Source organism: Acinonyx jubatus, chromosome D1 (genome assembly GCF_027475565.1).
Source record: "Acinonyx jubatus isolate Ajub_Pintada_27869175 chromosome D1, VMU_Ajub_asm_v1.0, whole genome shotgun sequence".
NCBI lineage: Eukaryota > Metazoa > Chordata > Mammalia > Carnivora > Felidae > Acinonyx > Acinonyx jubatus.
The window spans coordinates 37,454,073-37,478,937 of NC_069390.1; the positions used below are offsets into that span (position 1 = coordinate 37,454,073).

The following is a 24,865-nucleotide window of genomic DNA, read 5'->3' on the forward strand; positions in this document are numbered from 1 at the left end:
TTTTTACATGATTTATACCTTTTGAATGTCTTGTAGCTACTCTTCACATCTTTGTAAAAATATCTAATTATTTGGTAAGTGCAGGGTTCAAATAGTTACTGAGATTCATAGCAATTAGAATTAATTTGCTTTTTAGGAGGGCTTTTTTATCCTTGCAGTTTCCTGAAGATAAATCATTTGACCTCAGGCTCACAGAAAAAATAAGCCCAAGAGAAGTATTACTTGGAAATAGTACAGTCTCAGCAAATGCTGAGCCATGAAGACTGAGTTCACCAGAGGGGACCCAAAACCATATACATCAGCGGCTTGTTCAAAGTGGTAATGAGTGGCTGACACAGCCCGAGTAAGAACCTTTTTCTCTTGACTACCAGGCTAGGGATGTTTCTACAACATTCTACTCCTATAAGAAGGCATTGGAGTCAGCCAACATGCTTAGGCAATATGTGCCTAATTTTTCCTATATTTCTGTGAAGAGCAACCTCTATCTATCCTTCAAACTTTCCCTTACATGAATGGTTTTCCTGTCTTTTGTCTTTGTTAATTTACCACAGGAGTCTTTTTGTATTTTTAAGGTAGTTTCCTATTCAAGATCTTCTGATAGTCACCCAATGTCTAGGAAGTAAAGTTTCCTAATTTCACTCTAGTAATCAGAGTTTTTTCCTAATAAAGTAGCAATTCACCCTTGTCTTCTTCTATTCATAAAAAAATAGCACTTCCCGTTATGGAGCACTATTTAGTTTTAGACATTTTAACATCTACGATCTCATTAACTCAATGAAATAGGCAATATTGTTATTCTTACATTTATAGATAACATTGTAATGCCAGAGAAGTTAAGTAACTGAACCAAGGTTACTTAGAAATCATCAGAAGTAGGATTCAAATTCAGGCTATCAGACCTGTGCAAGGGCTTAACACCTGATCTGTGTTCCTTCTCATCAACAGCGTATCCACCCTCCTCAAACCAGTCAGGATCCCTGATTCCCACTGTATACTTTGCTTATTCTCACATTGAAGCCTACTACTCACCCAAATTATCCCTCTTTATTGTCTCTCCAAGCCCTTCTTTAAAGGCCTGTATTAGTTTCCTAGTGCTATTGTAGCAAATGACCATGAATTTAATGCCTTACAACAACAAACGTTTATTATTTTATAGTACTAGTAGTCAGAAGTCTGGAAATGGGTCTTATAAGACTAAAATCAAGGTGTCAGCAGGGCTGCGTTCCTTCTGGAGGCTTGAGGCAGAGTCGGTTCCTTGCCTTTTCCAGCTTTTGGAAGCTGCTTGCAATGCTTGACTGGCTGCATCTCCCACTCCTGCTTCCATCCCTATACCTCCTCTGACTCTGATCCTCCTGCCTACCTACCCTTCTTTCTCTTGTAAAGACCCTTGTTAATATAGTGGCTTCACCCAGATAATCCAGAACAATCTTCCCACTTCAAGATCCTTAAATCACAACCCAAAGTCCATTTTGTCATGTGAGGTAGTACATTCACAGATTCTAGGGATTGAGACCAGCAACTTTGTGGGATCTTAATTCTGTCTACCACAAAGACCAATTCCAATATCATCCCAACCCTCAGGTTTCCTAAGAGCCTCCATCAGCAATCTATTCCATTCTGTATCTTATAGAATATCCTTGTATCTTCTCAGCTTTGAAAAATTTTGCTTTCCACTCAGTTATATGATTTTGGAAATTGGGTTCCATTTTTTGTGGGCTCATGGTGTCTCAGCTACAACCTCAGAGATTACCCAGTCCAAGGGCAACAAATTGGTCTCATCTCAAATGTCTCATCTATGCAGCTAGTAGCTTCAGCTCAAGGTTCTGTGTTGGGAGGATTTTGAGGTTCCTTTTGGTTTCAAAACAAAGAAGGCTATGATCAAATAGAATGTTTTCCATGAAGGCAAGAAATGAAAATGGCAGCTTGGGGGCCACATGCTTGCCACTTCTGCTCTTCTCCCCTATCTCTCCAGCTTCAAGATGAGGAAAAGCAGTTGGAAAATGGGGCAATCAGCTTTTACAGAGGGCTTACTATGGGTCTGGCACTATTCTGGTATATTCGTACTGTTCTGGTATATTACCTAAACTTACCTTCTTTGACCCTCATAATAACCTTATAAAATATAAGTGGAAATTAGGGTTTAAAAGTTTAAAAAAACATTGAAAGAACTTGGGACAAAAATAGAGATCTGTTGTGCTCACTTCGGCAGCACCTATGCCAAATGCTAAAATTGGAACGACACAGAGATTGGCACGGCCCCTGAACAAGGATGACATGAAAATTCATGAAGCTTCCATGTTTGTGACAAACAAAAAACCCAGACTCTTGACTATGAAGAGCAAATTAATGGTTACCAGAAGGGAGGTGCGCGGAGGGATGGGAGAAACGGGTGAAGGGGATTAAGAGTACACTTACCATGATGAGCATTGTATGTTGTATAGGATTGTTGAATCACTACATTGTAAACCTGAAACAAATATAGCACTGTATGTTAATGATACTTTAATTTAAAAAAAGAGATCTATCTAATTGCAAATCCAATTTTGTTCACTATAATAAACTTTGGATTTAAATGATTTACACAAGGCCAAGTAAAACTAGAAACAAAGCTGGGATTAGAATTATGGTAAGTACATTTCCCCCAAAAAACAGGACACAGTGATGGGCACATGGCCACAATGCTGAATACTTAAAACTGGGGCTTTTATAATAAATCCAAAGGTTTACACTTAACTGCAACCAATTATCAACACATACAGCAGAGTTCTTTTGTTTGTTTGACTACATTCAGTGATCATAGGACACTATTCATTTTCTCCGAGTGAAAACCTGACTGGTTTTTTGGCATTGAGATTTTCCTTTCTTTTACTTACCCTGGAGTATTTGTCTTTGGTTTTCTTTAATAATTTCCTGTAAATCAGACCTTCCTGTTTCCTTTTTCCCTGTCTTTATTCATCTGAATTGCTAAACATGCTCTGGAAACTGGAGTTCTGACAGAGATGTCAAGAACCAGCTATTCCAACTCTCTGCCCAAGGGCCCCCGTGCTAAACAAACATTTGCCTCGAGCCAAGAACCCTTTGCTAAGGTGCCCTCATTGATGAGACTCCCTGCAGTCAGGTCAAAATCAGTTTCCAAGCAATGGATCATGTCACTGTCTTGCTCAAAATGCTCCAGGGCCCCCCATCTCTTTCTAGGGAAAAGTCACATTCTTATTCTTGGCCACAGGGCTTTCCTTGTTTTACACAGGCTGTTGTACCACTAAGTTCATCTCCTCCTCCTCTCTCCACCCCCTCTGTCAGCCCACTCAGCATCCCCCTGCCAGCTGCTTTGCTGCTCTCAATCCTCTTATCTGGCTCCCAGGTTTTTGTCATGCCCTGAATTCTATCCCCTGGGTTGGACTCCTCTCCTGCCATGCCTAACATATCTGCTTAAGTCATTTTTTAAAATGCAAATCTGACCATGTCATTTTCCTGCTCACATTCCTCTAGTGGCTTCCTTTCATCCAGGTCAGTGGTTCTGAAACCTAACTGATAGCAGGGTTGTAGAGATGCAGCTCTGAGTCTCACCACCCATTCCATCCCCCAGCCAAGATTCCAATTCAGAAGGTCTGGGATGAGGCCAATAATAATACCTTCCAAAATCCCCTAGTCATTCTGATGATGAATCAGGTCTTCAGAGTATACCCACATCCCTTACCAACACATAATGCACCCTCTGGTTTGGTCCCATTCAGGTTCACACTTCATCACAATCTACACTAAACCCTAACCCCATCCCCAACCCTACACTAAACCCTAAACCCCACCTCCAACCCCTAGGACTGCTAGATTTGGGCTACTCTGACTTGTTTCCTGCACAATAACATGCTCTTTGTGATCTCCATGATTTTATACATGGCATCCTATTCTCTAAATGAGGAAAAGGTTAACTCTGAAAGATGACTTCCAAATCCAGCTCAGGCATTAAGTTCTTGAGGAATTCCCTACTATCCCTCAGACTGAGTCGATAGCTCCCTCCTGTGTATCACTTCTGATTACTGTATTTTGCTTATTTCCTATACAGTGCTCTATTTTATAAAACAGACAATGTATTTGTTTTATGCATTAACAAGCTTCTTGTATTTCAGCCAAACCTACCATTGTGCTAGAGTTACAGTTCCTTTTATATATACATAACTTAGAAAATGTTTTTATTCCTACAATATCATATATGATCCTTACAACAATTTCTTTTGAGATGAGAGAAATGATATTCACAGAAGCTGGCTTGCCTCATATCACATAGAAAAATGATGAGAATTCAGCTTTCTTACTCCAATGATGTGATATATGATGTACCATATAACATCTCAAGATGTACATCTTATGGTGTACTTTTCAAATTACTAGAAGAGTCACATACTAAGTGCCATATATAGGACATTAAAGCTCTATTAAGCAATGTAATAAAGTATCCCATAAAAAGGAAAAATTATATTTTTATCAATAATTGTATCTATTAAAAACAAAACAAACTGATCTGTTAGTTAGAAACTAAAAATGAAAACATAAGCCTCCCAATCTCCCACCATTGCCTCTTTTTCATTTTGATCCTGAGGATGATTAGAATGTCCTAATTTCTATTTTGGTAAGTAGGTTTTCAGCAGGGTTCCCCTGAGGTCTAGCAAGCTGAGATAGATATAAGGGAAGCTGCATCCAGAAAGTGTTAGACACTAAGGAATTGATCTAAATTCTCTTTTTCACAGCCATTCTTCAGTTTATTCAAAAACTCTTAGATACCTAATCTATTAATAAAATGTCATGACTTCTTTTTTTAAATACTGACTGGTATTTTCAAAACCAGAAACAAGTGAGCTTAGGTATAATTCTTTAGGGTATTCCCTGAAAGTTCCATTTGATAGCATTTCCTTATTTCAAATCTAAAGATTCAGACTTTGACTTTCAGAAGAATATAACTGTTGGTATCATAGGAAAAAGCTACATGGGTCCCAGGCATATTAGAAATTAATTTTAGGAATTGATAACATTCCATAAATGGGGATGAAGAAAACCTACTGTTCCTCTGATGCTTTACTATTAAGACATCTCTTAGAAACCATAGACTTCATCATGAAAGGACCCATGATGAAATGGCCCCTCATCATGTATCAGTTAAGATTCTTTTGTCCTCATCAAGAATAATTCTCTTCCAAATGCAAGAAAACAATAAAGAAATGTATCATCTCATAATTGGAATACGAGAATTAGTGTGGGGCTCCAAAATGGTGTCATCAGTGGATCAGCAGGATATTAAAGATCCATATTCTTTCTACATTTTTAGTCTTCCTTCTTTGGCAGGTTTCCTCCTCAGCCTGTATAGCAAGATGGCTTCAGCACTTATAGAAATATATTCAGAGAGAACAACATGTAGGTGAAGGAGAAGGATAGTCTCTTCCTGTGACTTTCTTTTGGGAGTGGGAAGACTTTCCTCAGACTAACTCCCACCTCAGTGACTTTCCTTCATGCTTCACTGGTCATAAATATGTCACATGAACATCTTTATCCATATACCAATTACTGTCAAGGTATAATGAGTGTTGGGAGTTAATCACAATAGCCATCAGATGCCATATTTTACAGTTTTTCTCTGAACCAGAGTAGCACAACTCTGTACTCACAGCAAGATGGAACAGATTAAAGAAGGAACAAGCCTAGCCTAGAACTAAAAGTAGATAAATAGAGTCTCTAGGTGTATGGCCATCAAAAATCATGGTAGACCCAAAATAATGTCATGGTATCTTCCAAATATAGATTGAGTCAAAGTGAGGGAAATGCATAAATCCACCTTGAACATGGGCACTTGCTTCCTGAAACATGTCCCTTTCTTAGCAGCATCATGTAAAGCCAATGTTTTTATTTTTTAATTAATTTATTTTTAAATTTATATCCCAGTTAGTTAGCATACAGTACAACAATGATTTTAGGAGTAGATTCCTTAATGCCTCTTACCCATTTAGCCCATCGCCCTCCCACAACCCCTCCAGCAACCCTCTGTTTGTTCTCCATATTTAAGAGCCCCTTATGTTTTGTCCCTCTTCCTGTTGTATTATTTTTGCTTCCCTTCCCCTATGTTCATATGTTTTGTTTCTTAAATTCCTCATATGAGTGAAGTCATATGATATTTGTCTTTCTCTAACTAATTTCATTTACCATAATACCCTCTAGTTCCATGCACTTAGTTCAAATGACAAGATTTCATTCTTTCTGATTGCCGAGTAATACTCCATTGTATATATATGTACCACATCTTCTTTATCCATTCATCCATTGCTGCACATTTGAGCTCGTTCCATACTTTGGCTATTGTTGATAATGCTGCTATAAACATGGGGTGCATGTACCCCTTCAAAACAGCATACCTGTATCCCTTGGATAAATATCTAGTAGTGCAATTGCTGGGTCATAAGGTAGTTCTATTTTTAACTTTTTGAGGAACCTCCATACTGTTTTCCAGAGTGGCTGCACCAGTTTGCATTCCCACCAGCAGTTAAAAAGAGATCCTCTTTCTCCACATCCTTGCCAACATCTGTTGTTGCCTGAGTTGTTCATGTTAGCCATTCTGACAGGTGTGAGGTGGTATCTCATTGTGGTTTTGATTTGTATTTCCCTGATGATGAGTGATGTTGAGCATTTTTTCATGTGTCGGTTGGCCATCTGGATGTCTTCTTTGGCGAAGTATCTATGCATGTCTTTTGCATATTTCTTCACTAGATTGTTTTTTGGGTGTTGAGTTTGGTGAGTTCTCTATAGATTTTGGATATTAACCTTCTATCTGATATGTCATTTGCAAATATCTTCCCCCATTCTGTTGGTTGCCTTTTAGTTTTGCTGGTTGTTTGTCTGTGCAGAAGCTTTTTATTTTGATGAGGTCCCAATGGTTCGTTTTTACTTTTGTTTCCCTTGCCTCTGGAGATGTGTTGAGTAAGAAGTTGCTGCAACCAAGGTTAAAGAGGTTTTTGCCTGCCTTCTCCTCGAGGATTTTGATGGTCTTACATTTAGGTCTTTCATCCATTTTGAGTTCATTTTTGTGTGTGGTGTAAGAAAGCGGTCCAGGTTCATTTTTCTGCTTGTCAGTCTCCAGTTTCCCCACCATCACTTGCTGAAGAGACTGTCTTTTTTCTATTGGATATTCTTTCCTGCTTTATCAAAGATTAGTTGGCCATACGTTTGTGGGTTCATTTCTGGGTTCTCTGTTCCATTCCATTGATCTGAGTGTCTGTTCTTGTGCCCGTACCGTACTGTCTTGATGATTACAGCTTTGTAACACAGCTTAAAGTCGGGATTGTGATGCCTCCAGCTTTGGTTTTCTTTTTCAAGATTGATTTGGCTATTCGGGTTCTTTTCTGATTCCATACAAATTTTTAGGATTGTTTGTTCTAGCTCTGTGAAGTATGCTGATGTTATTTTGGTAGGGATCACATTGAATATGTAGATTGCTTTGGGTAGTTTTGGCATTTTAACAATATTTTTTCCTCCTATCCAGGAACATGGAATATTTTTCCTTTTTGTATGTGTGTGTCTTCTTCGATGTCTTTCATAAGTTTTCTGTAGTTATCAGTGTATAGATTTTTCACCTCTTTGGTTATATTTATTCCTAGGTATTTTATGGTTTTTTTGTGCAACTGTAAATGGGATCGATTCCTTGATTTCTCTTTCTGTCGCTTCATTGTTGTTGTATAGGAATGCAACCAATTTCTGTGTGTTGATTTTATATCTTGCAACTTTGCTGAATTCATGAATCAATTCTAGCAGTTTTTTGGTGGAGTCTTTTTGGTTTTCCATATAGAGTATCATGTCATCTGCAAAGAATGAAAGTTTGACCTCCTACTGGCCAATTTGGATGCCTTATATTTCTTTGTGTTGTATGATTGCTGAGGCTAAGACTTCCAATACTATGTTGAATAGCAGTGGCAGGAGTGGACATCCCTGTCTTGTTCTTGACCTTAGGGGGAAAGCTCTGTTTTTCCCCATTGAGGATTATATTAGCATTGAGACTTTCATATATGGCTTTTATGATCTCAAGGTATGCTCCTTCTATCCCTACTTTCTTGAGGATTTTTATCAAGAAAGAATGCTGTATTTTGTCAAATGCTTTCTCTGCATCTATTGAGAGGATCATGGGGTTCTTGTCCTTGCTTTTGTTGATGTGATGAATCACATTGATTGTTTTGTGGATATTGAACCAGCCCTGCATCCCAGTATAAATCTCACTTGGTCATGGTGAATAAGTTTTTAATGTATTGTTGGATCTGGCTGCTAATATCTTGTTGAGGACTTTTGCATCCATGTTCATCAGGAAGACTGGTCCATAGTTCTCCTTTTTTGTGGGGTCTTTGTCTGGTTTTGGAGTCCAGGTAATACTGGCTTCATAGAAAGAATTTGGAAGTTTGTCTTCCATTTCTATTTTTTGGAACAGCTTCAAGAGGATAGGTTTTAACTCATCTTTAAATGTTTGGTAGGATTCTCCTGGGAAACCATCTGGCCCTGGGCTCTTGTTTTTTGGGAGATTTTTGATTACTAATTTGATTTCCTTACTGGTTATGGGTCTGTTCAAATTTTCTATTCCTGTCTCAGTTTTGGTAGTGTATATGTTTCTAGGAATTTGTCCATTTCTTCCATATTGCCCATTTTATTGGTGTATAATTGCTCATAATATTCTCTTATTATTGTTTTTATTTCTGCTGTGTAGGTTGTGATCTCTCGTCTTTCATTCTTGATTTTATTTATTTATTTATTTATTTATTTATTTATTTAGGTCCTTTCCTTTTTCTTTTTGATCAAACTGGTTAGGGGTTTATCAATTTTGTTAATTCTTTCATAGAACCAGCTTATGGTTTCATTGAGCTGTTCTGGTTTTTTTTGTTTTTTTTTTTTTTTTTGGTTTAGATACCATTGATTTCTTCTCTAATCTTTATTACTTCCTGTCTTTTGCTGGTTTTGCGATGCATTTGCTGTGCTTTTTCCAGCTCCTTAAGGTGTAAGGTTAAGTTGTGTATCTGAGATCTTTCTTCCTTCTTTAAGAAGGCCTGGATAGCTATATACCTCCCTCTTATGACTGCCTTTGCTGCACCCCAGAGGTTTTGGGCTGTGATGTTATCATTTTTATTGGCTTCCATTTACTTTTTAATCTCCTCTTTAGCTTCTTCATTAACCCATTCATTCTTTAGTAGGATGTTCTTTAGTCTCCAAGTATTTGTTACCTTTCCACATTTTTTTCTTGTGGTTGATTTCAAGTTTCATAGCATTGTGGTCTGAAAATATGCACGGTATGATCTTGATCTTTTTGTACCTGTTGAGGGCTGATGTGTGTCCCAGTCTGTGATCTATTCTGGAGAATGTTCCATGTGCACTGGAGAGGAATGTGTATTCTGCTGCTTTAGGATGAAGTGTTCTGAATATATGTTAGGTCTAGCTCCATTCTCTACTAGATGGTGCTGCTTAGCTTACTGGGGTGGATTATTGTGGCCCCTGTAGGTGTGTATGCACATGCATGGGAGGAGTGAAAGTGGTGTCACCCAGCTACCCAGTCTCTAGTATTGGAACTCCCCTATCAGCAATCCTGTACCTGTCCTTTGTCCCTGGCTTTCGTCCACTCCCTGCCTTTACACTGTCCATGACCAAGCCGTCAGGATGCCAGGCAGCATCTCCATCCTGAGTTTTATTTCAGATGCAGTTGTGTTTCCCAACCTCTCACTTCTGAGGGAATGCACTTTGACCCACTCAGACCTTCTGGGGGAGGGTCTCACTGAGAAATGGCCGAGTGCCCACCCATACCCAGGAATGTTCGCAGGGCCATGCTGCTGCCAGTGCCCAGAGACTGCAGCTAGGTGCCACCCCGCCCCAGAAGAAGTTCACATGATCGTGTAGCAGCAGCATTTCAGGGGTTATGGAAAATAACAACACACATCTGGCTCCAGGCTTCCCCCTTAACATTTTTGTTCTAGCACCAGCAAATGTAGTTGCTCTCCTGGGTCTGCTGGCACCTTTGCCTGTGGGGATGCTGCACAGCCTCTACCAAATGTCCTCCCAGCAGGGGATCTTCCTCTCCTCATGTGGCCCAAGGATCCGCAGACCTCACTCTGCTCCTGGGGATTCGCCCTTCTCACCAGAGCACCACCAAGTGTTGAGCTGTGGATTTTCAGACCTGTGCTCCCCCTGTTTATAGAGTCTTAATGGAATTTAAACCCTCTCCTTTCTTCTTTTTCTCTTTTTAGTTCAGTCCCTGTGGCTGTTTCCACTTTTCCACTTTCTCTCCAACTGCTCTTGGGCGGGAGGCAGGGTTTCCCATACTCTCCCCCCATCTCCATACATTCTCCACAAGCAAAAACAGCTCCATACCCTCCGTGGCTTCTCTCTTCCCCAGTTCACGTCTCTACGACGTGTACCTACTGAATTCTGTGGTTCAAGTTGTGCAGATTGTTGTGTTAATCCTCAAATCAGTTTTCTAGGTGTGCAGGATGGTTTAGTGTTGATTTGGCTGCATTTCAGGGATGAACGTTGCAAAAAAATCTTCCATATTATTCTGCTATCTTGGCCTCTCATCCTTAAAGCCATTTTAATATCCTAGAATGTGAGAAGCTGTTAATCCTTTACTTTAATTTGGGTGAGAGATTCACACCTTTCAAATCATTAAATCTATGGAGAATGAGAAGCAATATAAAAGTTTCTTTTTCTTTGATCTTAACTCTGTGCTTTTTGTGTAAAGTCCTACTCATTTAGACAAAACAAAGTATTCTCAATTCAACTGTACAACAAGGAAAATGTCTTTAGTCAGACTAATATAGACGTAAGCTCCTTTTGATACTGATAGGCAAAGCAACTTAATAATTAGTCTACCAACACCACCCACCACAAATACACAATGGGAAACAGTACTGAAGCCATCCATACTCTCTATTCAAGCATTGAATTGGAAACCATGAGATTAATAATGATGGTGATTAGTGGATACAGATATGGAGGAATATAAGCAGGAAAAATAACATCCGAGTTAGGAGGGCTGACACTTCAGATAACTAACTCTATGCTCCATGATGCTGGACACATAAATAAAGAAAATATTTTCCCGAGCCATCTGTATGCCTGCATCACATCACTAAATCATGTCAAACAAATTCATCTTATGACAAGTATCTTTAACTCCTTAACAGCTTATTTAGATCTAGCCTGGAATTACCATATCTGCTCTATATTCTACTTCAGAATCCTAAAGTTGCACTAATTTGAGTGATATTTCATTTTTTCCTCAAAGTCATCGAGTGGTCTACAGTAGTCATTGTCATTTTAGGACATTTTTATTCTTAACAAAAGTTAAGATAAATTTATTTAAGAGAATTCAAGGTGAAAATATCCAGCAAACAAGACCATCTGTTCTGGAATGATAGAATATGATGACTGGTGTAAATGTGATAGAAATGCACAAAATACCACAATGTAGAATGTTATAATTATTATTGCTATTATTAATATTTGACTGTCAAATCTGTCATCAGTGCTGGGCAGTAACAAATTCTTCTTACTATTTTCCAGAATCTTCTCTTATATCCTTTAATTACTAAGCTCTTATTTCCAGCTTATTAAGTGTCTAGTATAGGAGAAAAAGGTAATAAAGAAGAAGTCTACCCTTGAATTGTCCAGTTTCATCAAGATGAGTACAAGTTATACTCAGTTTCAGAGTTGCATTAGAATAAGGGCCAAATGCATGCTGAAACCTTGCACACAGGAGATGCTGGTTATTTCTGTCTTTGTTTCTGGGATTCCAATGGATTTCTTTAAGGAAATCAGGTTTTCTTTCTTATAACAAAGCCTAATTTCACACGCTGGGGCTTTGGTGGAAGTGATTGTACAGTTTTAATATCTGACAAGAATAATGCTGACTATCATTCCTTCAAAGAGCTTCTTTTCTCAAGGAGGTAATATGGGACTTGTCTTACAGGGTGAAAGTACCAAGAACTACATAATGAATAGTAAAAAAGAATATGGTGGAGGATTATGGTGTGTCGTGCTTCAGGAGACTAAATCTCAGCGTCAACTCCTATGGATGTAAGGTGGATAATAGAGAGAGGAGGCCATCAGAAACAGCTTGTTAAATGAGGTGAGTTTTCATTGCTACAATGTAACATTAATTTTAGGAAGACTATCCTTTCTGTCTAATTGAGCAAGTCCAAAATTAAACTCATTATTTACTCTGCCACTAAAGTGGCTTCTCCCCTAAACTTAATTTGAATAAATGGCACTGTTGCTATAGCTCAAAACCCAGGAATTGCTTTGCTTTATTTATTTTCCTCATTCCTACCTTCCAAACCATTAAAAATTCTTGTAGCATTTATCTGTGAACTATGTTATGAATCTGACCACTACTTACCGCTTCCACTGCTAACACACTAATCAAATCCACTCTCTTCTCTCACTTGGATTACTGTATTTCCTGAATCTCTTGCTTATTCCTACTCTTGCCTTCTAGAGTTAAAATTCCCTAAGCAACACTTAAGATGATCTTTTAAAAATGTATGTACAATCGGACCATTCCTCTGATCAGGACCATAATATGGCAGGATGATTAGAAAACTATCCAAAGTTCTTAGAGTGTCCAAATCACCTTTACCTTTCTCACTTCTATAAAAGTATCCATTACTAGTCTCCCCTCGTTGATTCCATTTCAGCAACACCAGATTTCTAAATGCAGAAGCTTATTTCTAGCTCAGGATCTTCCCTTTCTGGAAGATTCTTTCTTCCTTTAATTTTTCAAGTCTCTACTTTCTCTCACTAAGAATTTTCATATTCGGCAGTCATTTAATGTAGCAAAGTTCAATAATACGAAAAACTTCCACTTCTGGCCAACACAGAGTAATAGATACTAGATTTACCCTCCTCCTTGAAACAACCTAAAAACTGAAAAAAGATATGAAAAGTTGTCTCTCAGGTTCCTTGACATCAGGCAATAAAGGACAGTAGTCCCTGAGATACAGGAAACAACTGAGGGAAATTTTCCATAACTCATGCCTGGACATAGTTTACAGGTCACAGTGCAGAGAGGGGAGCTTAAGCAGAGTCCACTGTGCTCAGTGAGCTAAGAGGATGGAATTAAGAGTATGTGGAAGCCAAGGTAGCAAGAAGTCATAGAACATAGTGCCAGAGAGAAGAGAATTCCAGAGATCTTTACATGGTCTTCCTCGGCTATTCAATTAAGCATTGATTAGGACATGTGTAAAGAAGTTAGAGTAATCAAGGTAGTATGCAACTGGCATTAAGACACTTTGATCAGTGGTGGGGGGTATCTGGGTGGATCAGCGGGTTAAGCATCTGACTCTTGGTTTCAGATCAGGTCATGATCTGGCCATTTCGTGAGTTTGAGCCCTGCATCGGGTTCTGTGCTGGCAGTGCAGAACCTGCTTGGGATACTCTCTCTCCCTCATTCTCTCTCCCTCCCCCACTCATGCTGTCTCTGTCTCTCTCAAAATAAATAAATAAACTTAAAAAAAGTTTTTAAAAAGTTACTTTGGTCAGTGGAACAGGATATAATTCAGAAGCAGACCCATAAATATATGGTCAATTGGGTTTTGGTAAAGTTGTAAAGGTCATTCATTCTGTGGGAAAAGATAACGTTTTCAACAAGTGGTACTGGAAAATGTGGACATTCATATGGAAAAAAAATGGCATTTTATACCTCAGGCTATATTCAAAAGTTAGCAAAAAACACCAAACCATAAACCTAAAATTAACACTTCTAGAAGAAAAGATGGGAAAACATTTTGTGATATTGGGTTAGGCAAAATTGTCTTTCTTTTGACATCAAAAGCATCATCTATAAAATATATTAAATAAGTTGATAACTTTGACTCCAAAATATAATAACATCTGATTTCAAAATAAGTCCTAAGGAAATGAAAATGTAAACCACATCTTAGAAGAAAATATTTGCAAATCATATATATGATAAAAAAAAAAACTTGTATCCAGAATATACAAAGAATTCTCAAAACTCAATAATATAAAGACCTAATAAAAATGGGCAAGAGGTCTCAACAGAGACTTCATCAAACAAGATATATGGATGCATACATAAAAAGATGATAAATGTCATTATTCATTAGAGAAATACGAGTTAAAATCGCAACAATATACAGCTATATATTTGTAAAATGGTTAAAACTAAAGTCCGGCCATACTACGCACAGGTTAGGATGTAGAGCATGTAGAGTTATTCTGAGATAGCTTACTGTATCTTTAATTTCACATTCCAGTGTTTCATTGCTAGAATATGGAAATACAATTGATTTTTGTATATTGATTTTTATATCCTACAGCTTTGCTAAATTTTCTTGTTATTTCTAGCATTTTTTTTTGTAGATTCCATAAGATTATCTATATTCACTTGCTATTTTGGATAGGATTTTGAGGCTTTATCTATGCTTATCTGTGAAGAGTGGTATACTTAATTAGTACTAACTGTCAGGGAAACAGAAGGAACAGTGGTAGCAACCATGAACCTATTTTTGGTACCAATTTTCCCTAATTCTCCCTTTATATAAATAGAAAATTAAGCCTTAGAAAAGTAAAGTGATGCACCCAAGTGGGGAAGGATTAAATGAAAGCCCGTGCATTCTACTCCACTTACACACAGTATTTACTATGCTTCCCACTATCTTCTCATCAAAGCCCAAATGAAATCTAATTTCCTTCACACATCACTCAGTTCTAGTCTTCCCAAATATAATTACTTTATTTTTCCTTATGGGTAAGTGGCCCTTAGATCATATCTATATCATGACATATATTTTAGTATCCTTTTCCAATTACTACAAGGCAATCCTCTTAGATGGAAAGTGAATTTACAAACTACATTGTTAACGTCTCCTTAATATACTGTCTTTTTTTTTTTAACGTTTATTTATTTTTGAGACAGAGACAGAGCATGAACGGGGAGGGGCAGAGAGAGAGGGAGACACGGAATCTGAAACAGGCTCCAGGCTCTGAGCTGTCAGCACAGGGCCTGACGCAGGGCTTGAACTCATGGATCATTAGATCATGACCTGAGCCGAAGTCAGCCGCTTAACTGACTGAGCCACCCAGGTGCCCACTTTGTTAATGTCTCCTAAACCTGAAATGATATCATAGAGATATCCAAGTGATTAAAAAAAAAACAGAGATTAAAAAGGTATAAATCACCTGCTACCTTATAATACATTCATTTTCATGTCTTATCTATATGTTCATTATAATCTCCACTCCTTTGCACTAATTGAAATACTTTAAATATTAAGAGCCTACTAAATACAAAAGTATTCTTAAATCTTCAGACTGTAAATTCTTAATGAACCAAAGTACCAAACCTCTAATGTTAGAAAACCCATAATGAACCAGGCTTGTAAGACACATTTTTAGATAGGTAACTTCCTAACGACAGTGACATTAAACATGAGATTGTGCAGGCAGACATCAGTTCCCTCTACTCAGAAATCTTCTTGCTTTGAATCTTCTTTATGCATGTACAGCAGGCTAGAAATTTCACAACTTAGTGGAGATTATGTAATCATAATAATTAGTATTACTAGATAAATAAGAAACAATTTTAAATAAAATGTTAAATGAAACATAATAAATAATAATTATATTAATAAAACAACAATAATAAAGTATTTATTTAAAGTTGAATTTAAACTAAGGGAATCATACATATATGTAGGACCAGTAAAACTTTTTTATGATCAATTGGTCATGATTTGTATGGGAGAACAGCTTAATATAAACTAAAATATATATAATTAGACATTTGAAACCATTATTGACTCAGCCTTGAACATACAAAGAACTGAACAAAAAGAGGTCCTGGTTTACTGTGTGAATAAAAAGAATTTCCAAAGTGACTAAGGACCACACTTTGTTCTGCAAGACCACATATGCATGAGAAAATAGAATATCCATTGCCACAAGTGACAAAAATGCACTCCCAGAGAATTCCTGAATACTCCCTGGCATTTCCAGGGTGGTGAACTCGTCTTTGTTGCAGGCTACCTGTGCATTTGTTCTCACCAAAGTCAGGAGCTGACTATTGTCATTGTCTACACGACATTCCTCAGAGAAAATCTAGCTGAAGAGTGCCAGTGAAAGGAGTTAGAATGTATGTAGATCATCATTTTGGGAAGATTAGTCAGTCTTCCCTTTCTGTCAACTCTGCTTGTGCAGTCCTCCCACATAAAACACATGACAATCAATTTCTTCACAGCTTAGTTTGGTAGAAGGAAGATGGGCTTTGCTAATAATGAATCTGGGCTCAATTTGGCTCTGATACCTAAAATTTATGACTCAGGCATACTTTACCTCTCTGCTTTCCTTATTTCCAAGGAGTATTTGAAAATCTCTAGTTTTGCATGTTTTGTGAAATTTATAAATAATACAGACAAAAAAATCCTTAAAATTAGTGACTATAAATAATAATAGTAGTGTGTGTTTTTGTGTATATGGGAACTAATGGAATGTTTTTAAAATTTACCTGGAGAATCAGTATTTCATTTTGATAGCTATTTTGCTCTCCGTCCCAAGCCCTCAAATGCCATAGCATTTGCTTTTATTGGCCTTTGAATGGCTATGAGATATATGGTGTTGACCTATTGCAGTGTTTGCGAGTTTTCAGTTATTGAGTAAATTTACTCTTTTATGATGCAGGTGCCAATGTACAAGGTCAATGACCACATTACAAACTTGCCGTGTGAGAGCTATTGAGCTATAATATCCATCACTGAATATGGTAGAAAATGATTTGACCTTTCCTTGAATAATAGTTACTGGATCAAATTATTTTTCAGCCTGAAAATAATTGCAGATCTGAGATGCTCACCTAAGCTACTGCCTTCTGAATTCACATCAATGCTTCATGTTCCCATTGCTGTTATTGTGAATTATAAGGAGCAGTACGTGACATGTGCCAAAGCAGCATGTGGTAATGGGATGACAGAAGGTTTTGGATTTGAATTTACTCCTGACTCCTCTTCTGTCTTATAGATAGTATCTGTCAAATTACTTCCCTATACTGAATTAAAATTTAAAATATATTAGTTCCCTATGTCTTACTACTGATGTGAAGTTTAACTATAGTAATATATTGTTTAAATACTGTTGTCTAGTTTTAGTTCCAATATGAAACGCTCTTGAAAGCCATCACTCCAAATCTTTACAATGAGAAAAAGTTGGATACACTGAAAATCAGTGACTTTTCTTGTACCCATCAGAGAACTGAGGCTGCTGGACAAAAGTTTCATTACAAAATCTGGAGAGATAGGTACACCCAGAGAGACACAGCTGAGATTTTCTTACCCAAAACAAAACCACTGAGGCTATAAGTGGATAGGAACACTAAAATTTGAATTTTGATGAATTGTAGACTAGTCTGTGGGTGAGAATCTCTGGGTGGCTGCAGCCTTAGGGAAACTCCTACACATTCACAGGCATTACCTCCAAGAACCCCATTAGGTTCCCAGGGTGATGATCTGAGAAAACAAGAGAGACCCCCAAGTGGCTCTGTCAGAGGGAAAAGAAGAGTAATTATTGTAAATACATCCAGAGTTTTTCCCATAGCAAATACCTACTCTCTAGCAGAAAGGATTTTGCCAGAGCCTTATCTCAGCTGAGGAAATGTAATTCCTCTCACTCCAGTCCCCTCCAGCCTCCCTGGTCCATCTGAGAGACGGAAAAATACATTTTCAACAATGGTCAGGACTTCATAGAAGGAGTTTGGCAATACTGCAGCCAGGGAAGGAGTAGGAAGCAGAAGGTAAAAGGCTGTGTTGCTGAAGGAATATTTGTGAAATCACAGTACCAAAATACAGAGCCACCAAAAGACTGAGATTTAATTGCGAGACTATAGAAAGTTCCTTCTACCCTATACTTTAGCACCATGCCAAGAAATCTCCAGTAAAGCAATAGTGGACTTTAGCTGAGAAGATGCATTTCATGGAATGTCTCTGAGAAGGAATACTTAGGGAAACTGAAAGTCAGGAGGGAAGATGAATGAAAGAATGAATGAATGAATGAATGATGAATGAATACAAGAGGACTTTGAAGCCATTTGCACCTATGGCTGCAGAATACATTAAACACAGCCTAACCCCTAGGCAGATTAACTAAATCCTCACACTGAAAATGTATTTACCTCAATTCCTATTACCCAGTACAATAGTTTGGCTTTTCACAAAAAAAATTATAAGACATATCAAATGGGAAGAAGAAGAAGAAGGGGAAGGAAAAAAAGAAGAAGTGGGGGAGAGGAAGCAAGGAGGGGGGGAAGAAGAGGAAGAGAAAGAAGAGGAGAAAGAGGAAGAGGAAAAAGAAGAAGAAGAAGAAGAAGATGATGATGATGACAATGATGACGACAATATTTGAAGAGACAAAGCAATCATTAGAACCAAAGTTACATATGATCCAGATGTTGGAATTATCAGACAGGAAATTTTAGACAATTATGATTAATCTGGTAAGAGCGCTAATGAAAAAAAAGCAAGCAATATGTAAGAATAGATGAGTAATGTAAGCAGAGAGGTGAAAACCCAAAGAATCAATAGGTAATACTAGAAATAAAAAGCAATATAGCAGAAATGAAGAATGCCTTTGATGGGCTCTTCAGTAGACTGGATACAGCCTAGGAAAGAAAAATTCAGCTCAAAGATAGGTTAACAGAAACTTCCCAGATTGGAGTGTAAAGAGAAAAAATAAAAATAAAAACAACAGAGCAGTAAGAAATGTGGACACTATCAAAAGGTGTAGCATAAACATAATTGGAATACCAGAATGAGAGGACAGAAAAAATGAGCAGAAAAAATATTTGAATACTGGATGAGAGCTTTAGAAAATTAATTACAGAAACAAATTACAGATCCAGGAAGTTCATAGAATACCAAGCAAGGGAAACATAAGGGAGATTTACAACAATGAAAGTATTCTGCATTATTCTATAATGATGAGTGCTTGACATTATACACTTATCAAAACCCATAGAACTGTACAACAGGTGAACCCTAATGTAAACCATGGACTCTACTAATAATAACGTATCAATATTGATTCATTAACTGTGACCAATGACCCATACTAAAATAAAATGTTAATAATAAGGGAACCTGGATGTAGGGCATATGGGAGCTCTGTGTACTATACTCACAACTTTTCTATAAATTTAAAACTATTCTAAATTATAATATGTATTTTTAAAACACCAGGTTTCCAAATATAGTAGGTTTTTAAGAAGTATTAGTCCCTCTTTACCACCTAGACTATGTCAAACATAGCCTAAATTCAATTCAGTACACTTACTGTTGTATGGGATGATCATGGAAGGGAATTCTCTAGTAAATTAAATTTAAAATGTAATTAAGTATAATTGTATGGTGTAGAGAGATAACAGATTAAAAGTTTAATAGTGGAACAGTTAGGTGCATCTCTCTGGAACATAATTTAATTTTTTGATGATTCAGATGACACTTGGAAATCTTTGAAAGCCCTAAGTCATCATTATGAACATCAGTTATTTCTGTGACAAGCAGAATTTCACTAATAAAGACCTCTTATTATGGGAATGCCAATTTTAATTTGTTTAGGAATATGGATTCATCAAGAGCATTCCAGCTTTTTGAAATTATACACATAAAAATCAATCAGTACAAAAATAAAGGTCACCACTAGAACTCTAGTTTGGGAAGCTAACTGTGTTAGCATTTCCCTGTATTGCCTGAACTGAAAGAGCTGAGCAAAGGATTTAAGAACTAAAGACAGAAATAAACGGGAAAGCCATTCTTGTCATCTTGGATAAACAGCAACATATGGCTTGCAGATTCTTTCCTGAGTCTATGTTGAAACATGCTAAGTCATGAGGATGTTCTTTCTCTTACAAATAACTTAGCAGGATTCCTTTGAATAGCTCAGTGGGTGGAGTGAGAAGTTTCTTTGAACTCTGGTTTCCCTAGGATGTCTTGCTACTTTATGTGATAATCTAACAAGTATTTATCCCTGTCGTAAATACAGGAACTCATATATTTTTCCAAAGAGGATTTCTGTCTTTTTCTTTTTCCTTCTGAATGCTGCAAGAGCACAAAAAAGAATTTGGAGGTGGGACACAAAATAAACTGGATAAGCAAGAGGAATTAGGCCCATGTGCGAGCTAAAAGGATTACATCTGCTGCCATCTTTGAGACCTCCAAAATCCAGAGGAGTTTCCTTTGTTGATTCGGAAGTAAGATTTCAGTTGAGAGGAAAACTGTTGCAGAATTCTGCCAGTCTGGGTGTGGGTAGATACTAATTCAAAAAAGGGGAATCTAGTAATATTTGTGATGTGCTGATGTAACAGGACCTTTGTCAATTATAAAGAATGTTAATCCAGTTTCCCAAACTCCGTGCATTTGACCAAATACACTGATCCTATAGCCTTTATAAAATGATGCTAGGCTTCTCTGGCCTGGACCAAAGAAATCAGGGATTCAAGTTAATGAAAGCAGCTTATTTCATATCCCCAACACAAATATTTGCGTCCTTTAAGATGCCCATTTAAGTGTGAAAGAGTAACAGGTGCTATCCAGGGATGGAGTCTTTTCTAAAAAGTTCAGCTATAGAAAGACGGTTATACTTCTTTCAATAACAAACAAATAAACAAAACTAAAGATCATCTTCTCCTTCAGCTAAGCAGAAAATCTGTAATGGTTAATGTTCCTTTTTGCTCTCGATTATGCTCATCCTTATCCTTAGCCATCAGGAGAAAGAAAATAACTTGCAGACATTTTGATAGGAGATCATTTCACCATAAAATGTATTTGGACACACAATTAAAAAAATAAAGTCTCTGTAGCTCAAAGGCAGATAAGCTACTAGCCATAAAACCAATGCTCTATGAACCCACAGACACAAAAAATAATTATACCCTAGTCACTAAGCCAATATCTAAAACTATAGATCTCTCTTGGACTCCCTTGTGATTTTAGATAGGGTCTGTATCTTCATCCAATTTAATGTTGCAAAAGCTAGTTAAATCAACAAATTACCAAGACCTTTTCTAACTGATCTAGTTAAGAGTTTGACACTGTTTGTATTTTAAGCCTATTTGAATTAGTGAAAAAAAAATCTTGCCATACTTGTACATTTTTTGCTTATCTCTTTCCAATTTTCTTGGATAGTCACTATATATTTGGCAGCCAGCTTTTTTCCTGAATACTAGAAATAGTATATTAGAAATAGAATACTAGAAAATAGGCCACTTTATTTTATTTTAATTTGTTTTAGGGCTTCTTCACTATGCAATGTCTATGCTAAGTGAGTGAATATGGTTTAATGAAGAGACCAAAGAATTTGAAATATGAAAGATTTGGGATTAAATTCTAGTACTGTCACTTCTTAGCTATAAGACTTTGGGGAAGGATCCAACTAAAGTTTGCTCATCTATAAAATGGTGATAATATCCATTCTTTCTTATGAAGGTGAATATGAGGATGATCTGAGTTTACATGTGTATCACGTTAGCACAATGCCTGACATAGCATATATACTCAGCATATGGCAGTCATTAATCCACTGTTGGCTGGAACAATATTCAAAATATTTAAAATCACTATGACACAGGACATCCAATCAGTATGAGCGCCAACTTTAACAACAGAGACTGTCTGCTAGGTTGTATTAATTGATTAGCTCCAAGTAATAGGAAGCAGAAGGGATAAAATTGGAAAAAGCAGTTGGGAGAAATGATTTTTTTTTTAATATTTACTTATATTTGAGAGAGAGAGAGAGAGCAAGCAGGGGAGGGGCAGAGAGAGAGAGAGAGCATCTAAAGCAGGCTTCAGGCTCTGAGCCATCAGCACAGAGCCTGACATGGGACTCCAACTTGTGAACTGTGAGATCGTGACTTGAGCAAAGTCAGATGCTTAACCAGCTGAGCCACCAAGGTGCTCCTGGAAGAAATATAATGAAGTCCTCATTTTGTGTCTAGAAGAGCACTTAAGAGTGCTTCTGGACCCTTTACCAGGAGCCAAAGTGCAGAAACCTGCAGCCCAGCCAGGGAGCAGCCTCTTTCCCAAGGTTGCTCAGCTTTAGAACTTGGTTTTATTTATTTATTTATTATTTATTTATTTTTTGAGAGAGAGAGAGAAAGAGAGAGAATTTATTTATTTATTTATTTATTTATTTATTTTGTATTTGTTTTGAGAGAGAGAGAGAGAGAGAGAGAGAGAGAGAGAGAGAGAGAGAGAGAATGGGCAGGGAAGGGGCAGAGAGAGAGGAGAGAAAATCCCAAGCAGGCTCCAGCTCCGCGCTCTGTGCAGAGCCAACTCGGGGCTCCATCTCACAACTGTGAGCTGAAATCAAGAGTTGGACACTTAACCAGCTGAGCCACCCGGGCACCTCAAGAACTTGATTTTAAAACTTTGTCTATGGGGCGCCTGGGTGGCTCGGTTGGTTAAGCATCCGACTTCAGCTCAGGTCATGATCTCATGGTTCATGGGTTTGAGACCTGCATCCAGCTCGGTGCTGACAGCTCAGAGCCTGGAGCCTGCTTCGGATTCTCTGTCTCCTCTCTCTCTCTCTGTCCTTCCCCTGCTCGCCCTCTGTCTCTCCCTCAAAAATAAATAGACATTAAAATAAAATAAAATTATATAAAATAGAATATTCTAGAACAGAATAGAATAGAATAGAATAGAATAGAATAGAATAGAATAGAATAGAATAGAACAAAACTTTGTCTATCAGACTCCAAAACCCTTGCCCTTTCTTCCACACTGAAGTTGATGACTTTATCTCTCCTCAAGTTCCAGATTCTAAAATGGTACCATCACTTTCCTGGTCCAGTGGATTTCAAAATTGCATTCCTTGAAATACTACATTTCTGTGGAAATGATTAAAATTCTCCTAGAAAAAGTATAATGGAAGCAGAGAGGGCAGAGTTATGTGTCTCCTGGAACATGGGCCTTCGCTTCAACTAGAACCTTCATCTCTTTCTTATACTATTTCATCCTACATAAAAAGGTTTTATTGTTTTAAAAAACGAATGTTGAGAATCCACTGCTCTATTCCAAACTCTTTTCTTTGTTCCTGCTTGTATCTCAGTGCAGCCTCAACCTAGGTCCTTGTCCATACATTTGGGTTTTTCAGCTCTCTGTGGCCTGGATCTCTGGTCACTACATGGCTGATTCTTATGCTGGAGTTTGTACTTCCCTTTAAGTTCAGAAAACTCACCTCAGCTTTACTACCCAAACTCTGAATCTCATTTGCCCCCATCTTGTGTGTTATTCTAAGAAAATACATTCAAACTCTGGTTTTCTTCTCAGGACTTCATGTGACATAGGGTCTATTTTCTCAATTTTCAGAGCCTCTGTCTTGATTGTTACTTACTCCACTCTCTGGCCAAGCCCCTGGCTTTGCATTTAGTTTATCTTGACTTACTGATATCAAAGGCAAGCCCATATTTTCTAATTTCAAGACAGATCTGGAGGACATGTCTAAAACCTTAAAAGTGGCTCCTTTAAGCCAAGACATTATCTGCTGGAATTAAAGTTTTCAACATCATGAGGTTCCCCCCCTCCTCCAGTTCTACTTATTATTAGCTCTTTGATTCTTTTCCCCCTCACTTTGGCCCCTGCCTAGGACTCAAACTCTAATGACCATTCCACTGAAATCTCTCGACATCATCCATGCTGACTGCAGTCTGATGAGAGGGGAGGGCATTGACAAGGTGTTTGTAGTGTCAACCAGGACTGTTGAGGTGCTAATGTGGACATTTGAGAAGCCAAAGACATGCTGATAGTCCTACAGCCAGCATCTGCCACAGAGACAGCCCAGCCTGCAGCCAACTCCTGTTCCAGCTACCACACCAACCGGTTCACTTAAGTTCAGGAAAATCTGTGATTACAGTATAAATCAGTACAGATAAATCTGTAGTCACAGGGATGGGGTGGGAGCTGCTCCAGCCATGGAGGGCAGCCGTGGGTCCACAGCAGTGAATTGGGGCCCTTCTTACCTCTGTGCCAACCTATCCATTGATCCCCACATATGAGGTGTATAGCATGAGATATTTACAGCAGCAGCTTAGCTAAAACATTTTCTACTCTCTGTATGATAGTTTGGATGGTTTCTTTTAACACGTGTCCATATTCACTCATCTTTTGCTTTGCATTGTCTAATCTGCTAAAAAGCTCTTTTGGTGGATTTTTTTTCATTCTATTCTATTTTTCAGTTCTGGAAATTCCATTTGTCTCTTTTCTATAGTTTCTATTTCTTAGATGAGATTTTCCCATTTCTTTTTTCATTGGGAGTTTATGTAAGTACTTAAGTGTATGTATGTATGTATGTATATATGTGTATATATGAATGAAATAGATTCTTTCAGGTCCTCTTCTCGCTAATTCCAATGACTGTGCTATTGCTGCATGTTACTGTTGATTGTTTGTTCTCCTGGTGTGGGTCACATTTTCCCATTTCTGAGCATGTCTGGTAAATTTTAACTTTGTAATGGCCATAATGAGTACTACAGTGTTGAAAGAGGCAAATTTTTTTTTCGCCTTAGAGAATGCTGAGTTTTGCTCTGGCAACCCATTAATATGTTGGAGAATCAGCTTAATACCACTGAACCCTGGTTTGAATCTTTGTAGGATTGATCCAGAAGAGCCCTTATTCTAATGCTAGCATTGCATTACTTCTAAGGTGTGGCCTTGCTAGGGTATCAACAAAATAATGTCTGGAGTCTCAAATTAGGTCTTTCCACTCTCTCCACTCTGGCTGATTCCAGTGCTATGTCACCTCCATTGGCTCTATTCAGTTCATACCTCCCAGTAGCTGTTCTCTGCCATACCGTGCAGAG

At 37.7% G+C, this 24,865-nt stretch overlaps 1 long non-coding RNA gene and 1 pseudogene across 1 annotated transcript in view; both read left to right on the forward strand.

Moving 5' to 3' along the window:
- Window positions 1-24,865, forward strand: part of LOC128311810 (uncharacterized) — a 181,338-nt gene that overhangs the window by 51,156 nt on the left and 105,317 nt on the right. Inside the window, exon 3 of the long non-coding RNA XR_008290426.1 lies at window positions 11,975-12,133. This is a non-coding gene — a long non-coding RNA (uncharacterized LOC128311810). The remainder of the gene's footprint in view (window positions 1-11,974; window positions 12,134-24,865) is intronic.
- LOC113603520 (uncharacterized) lies at window positions 2,205-2,303 on the forward strand (annotated as a pseudogene).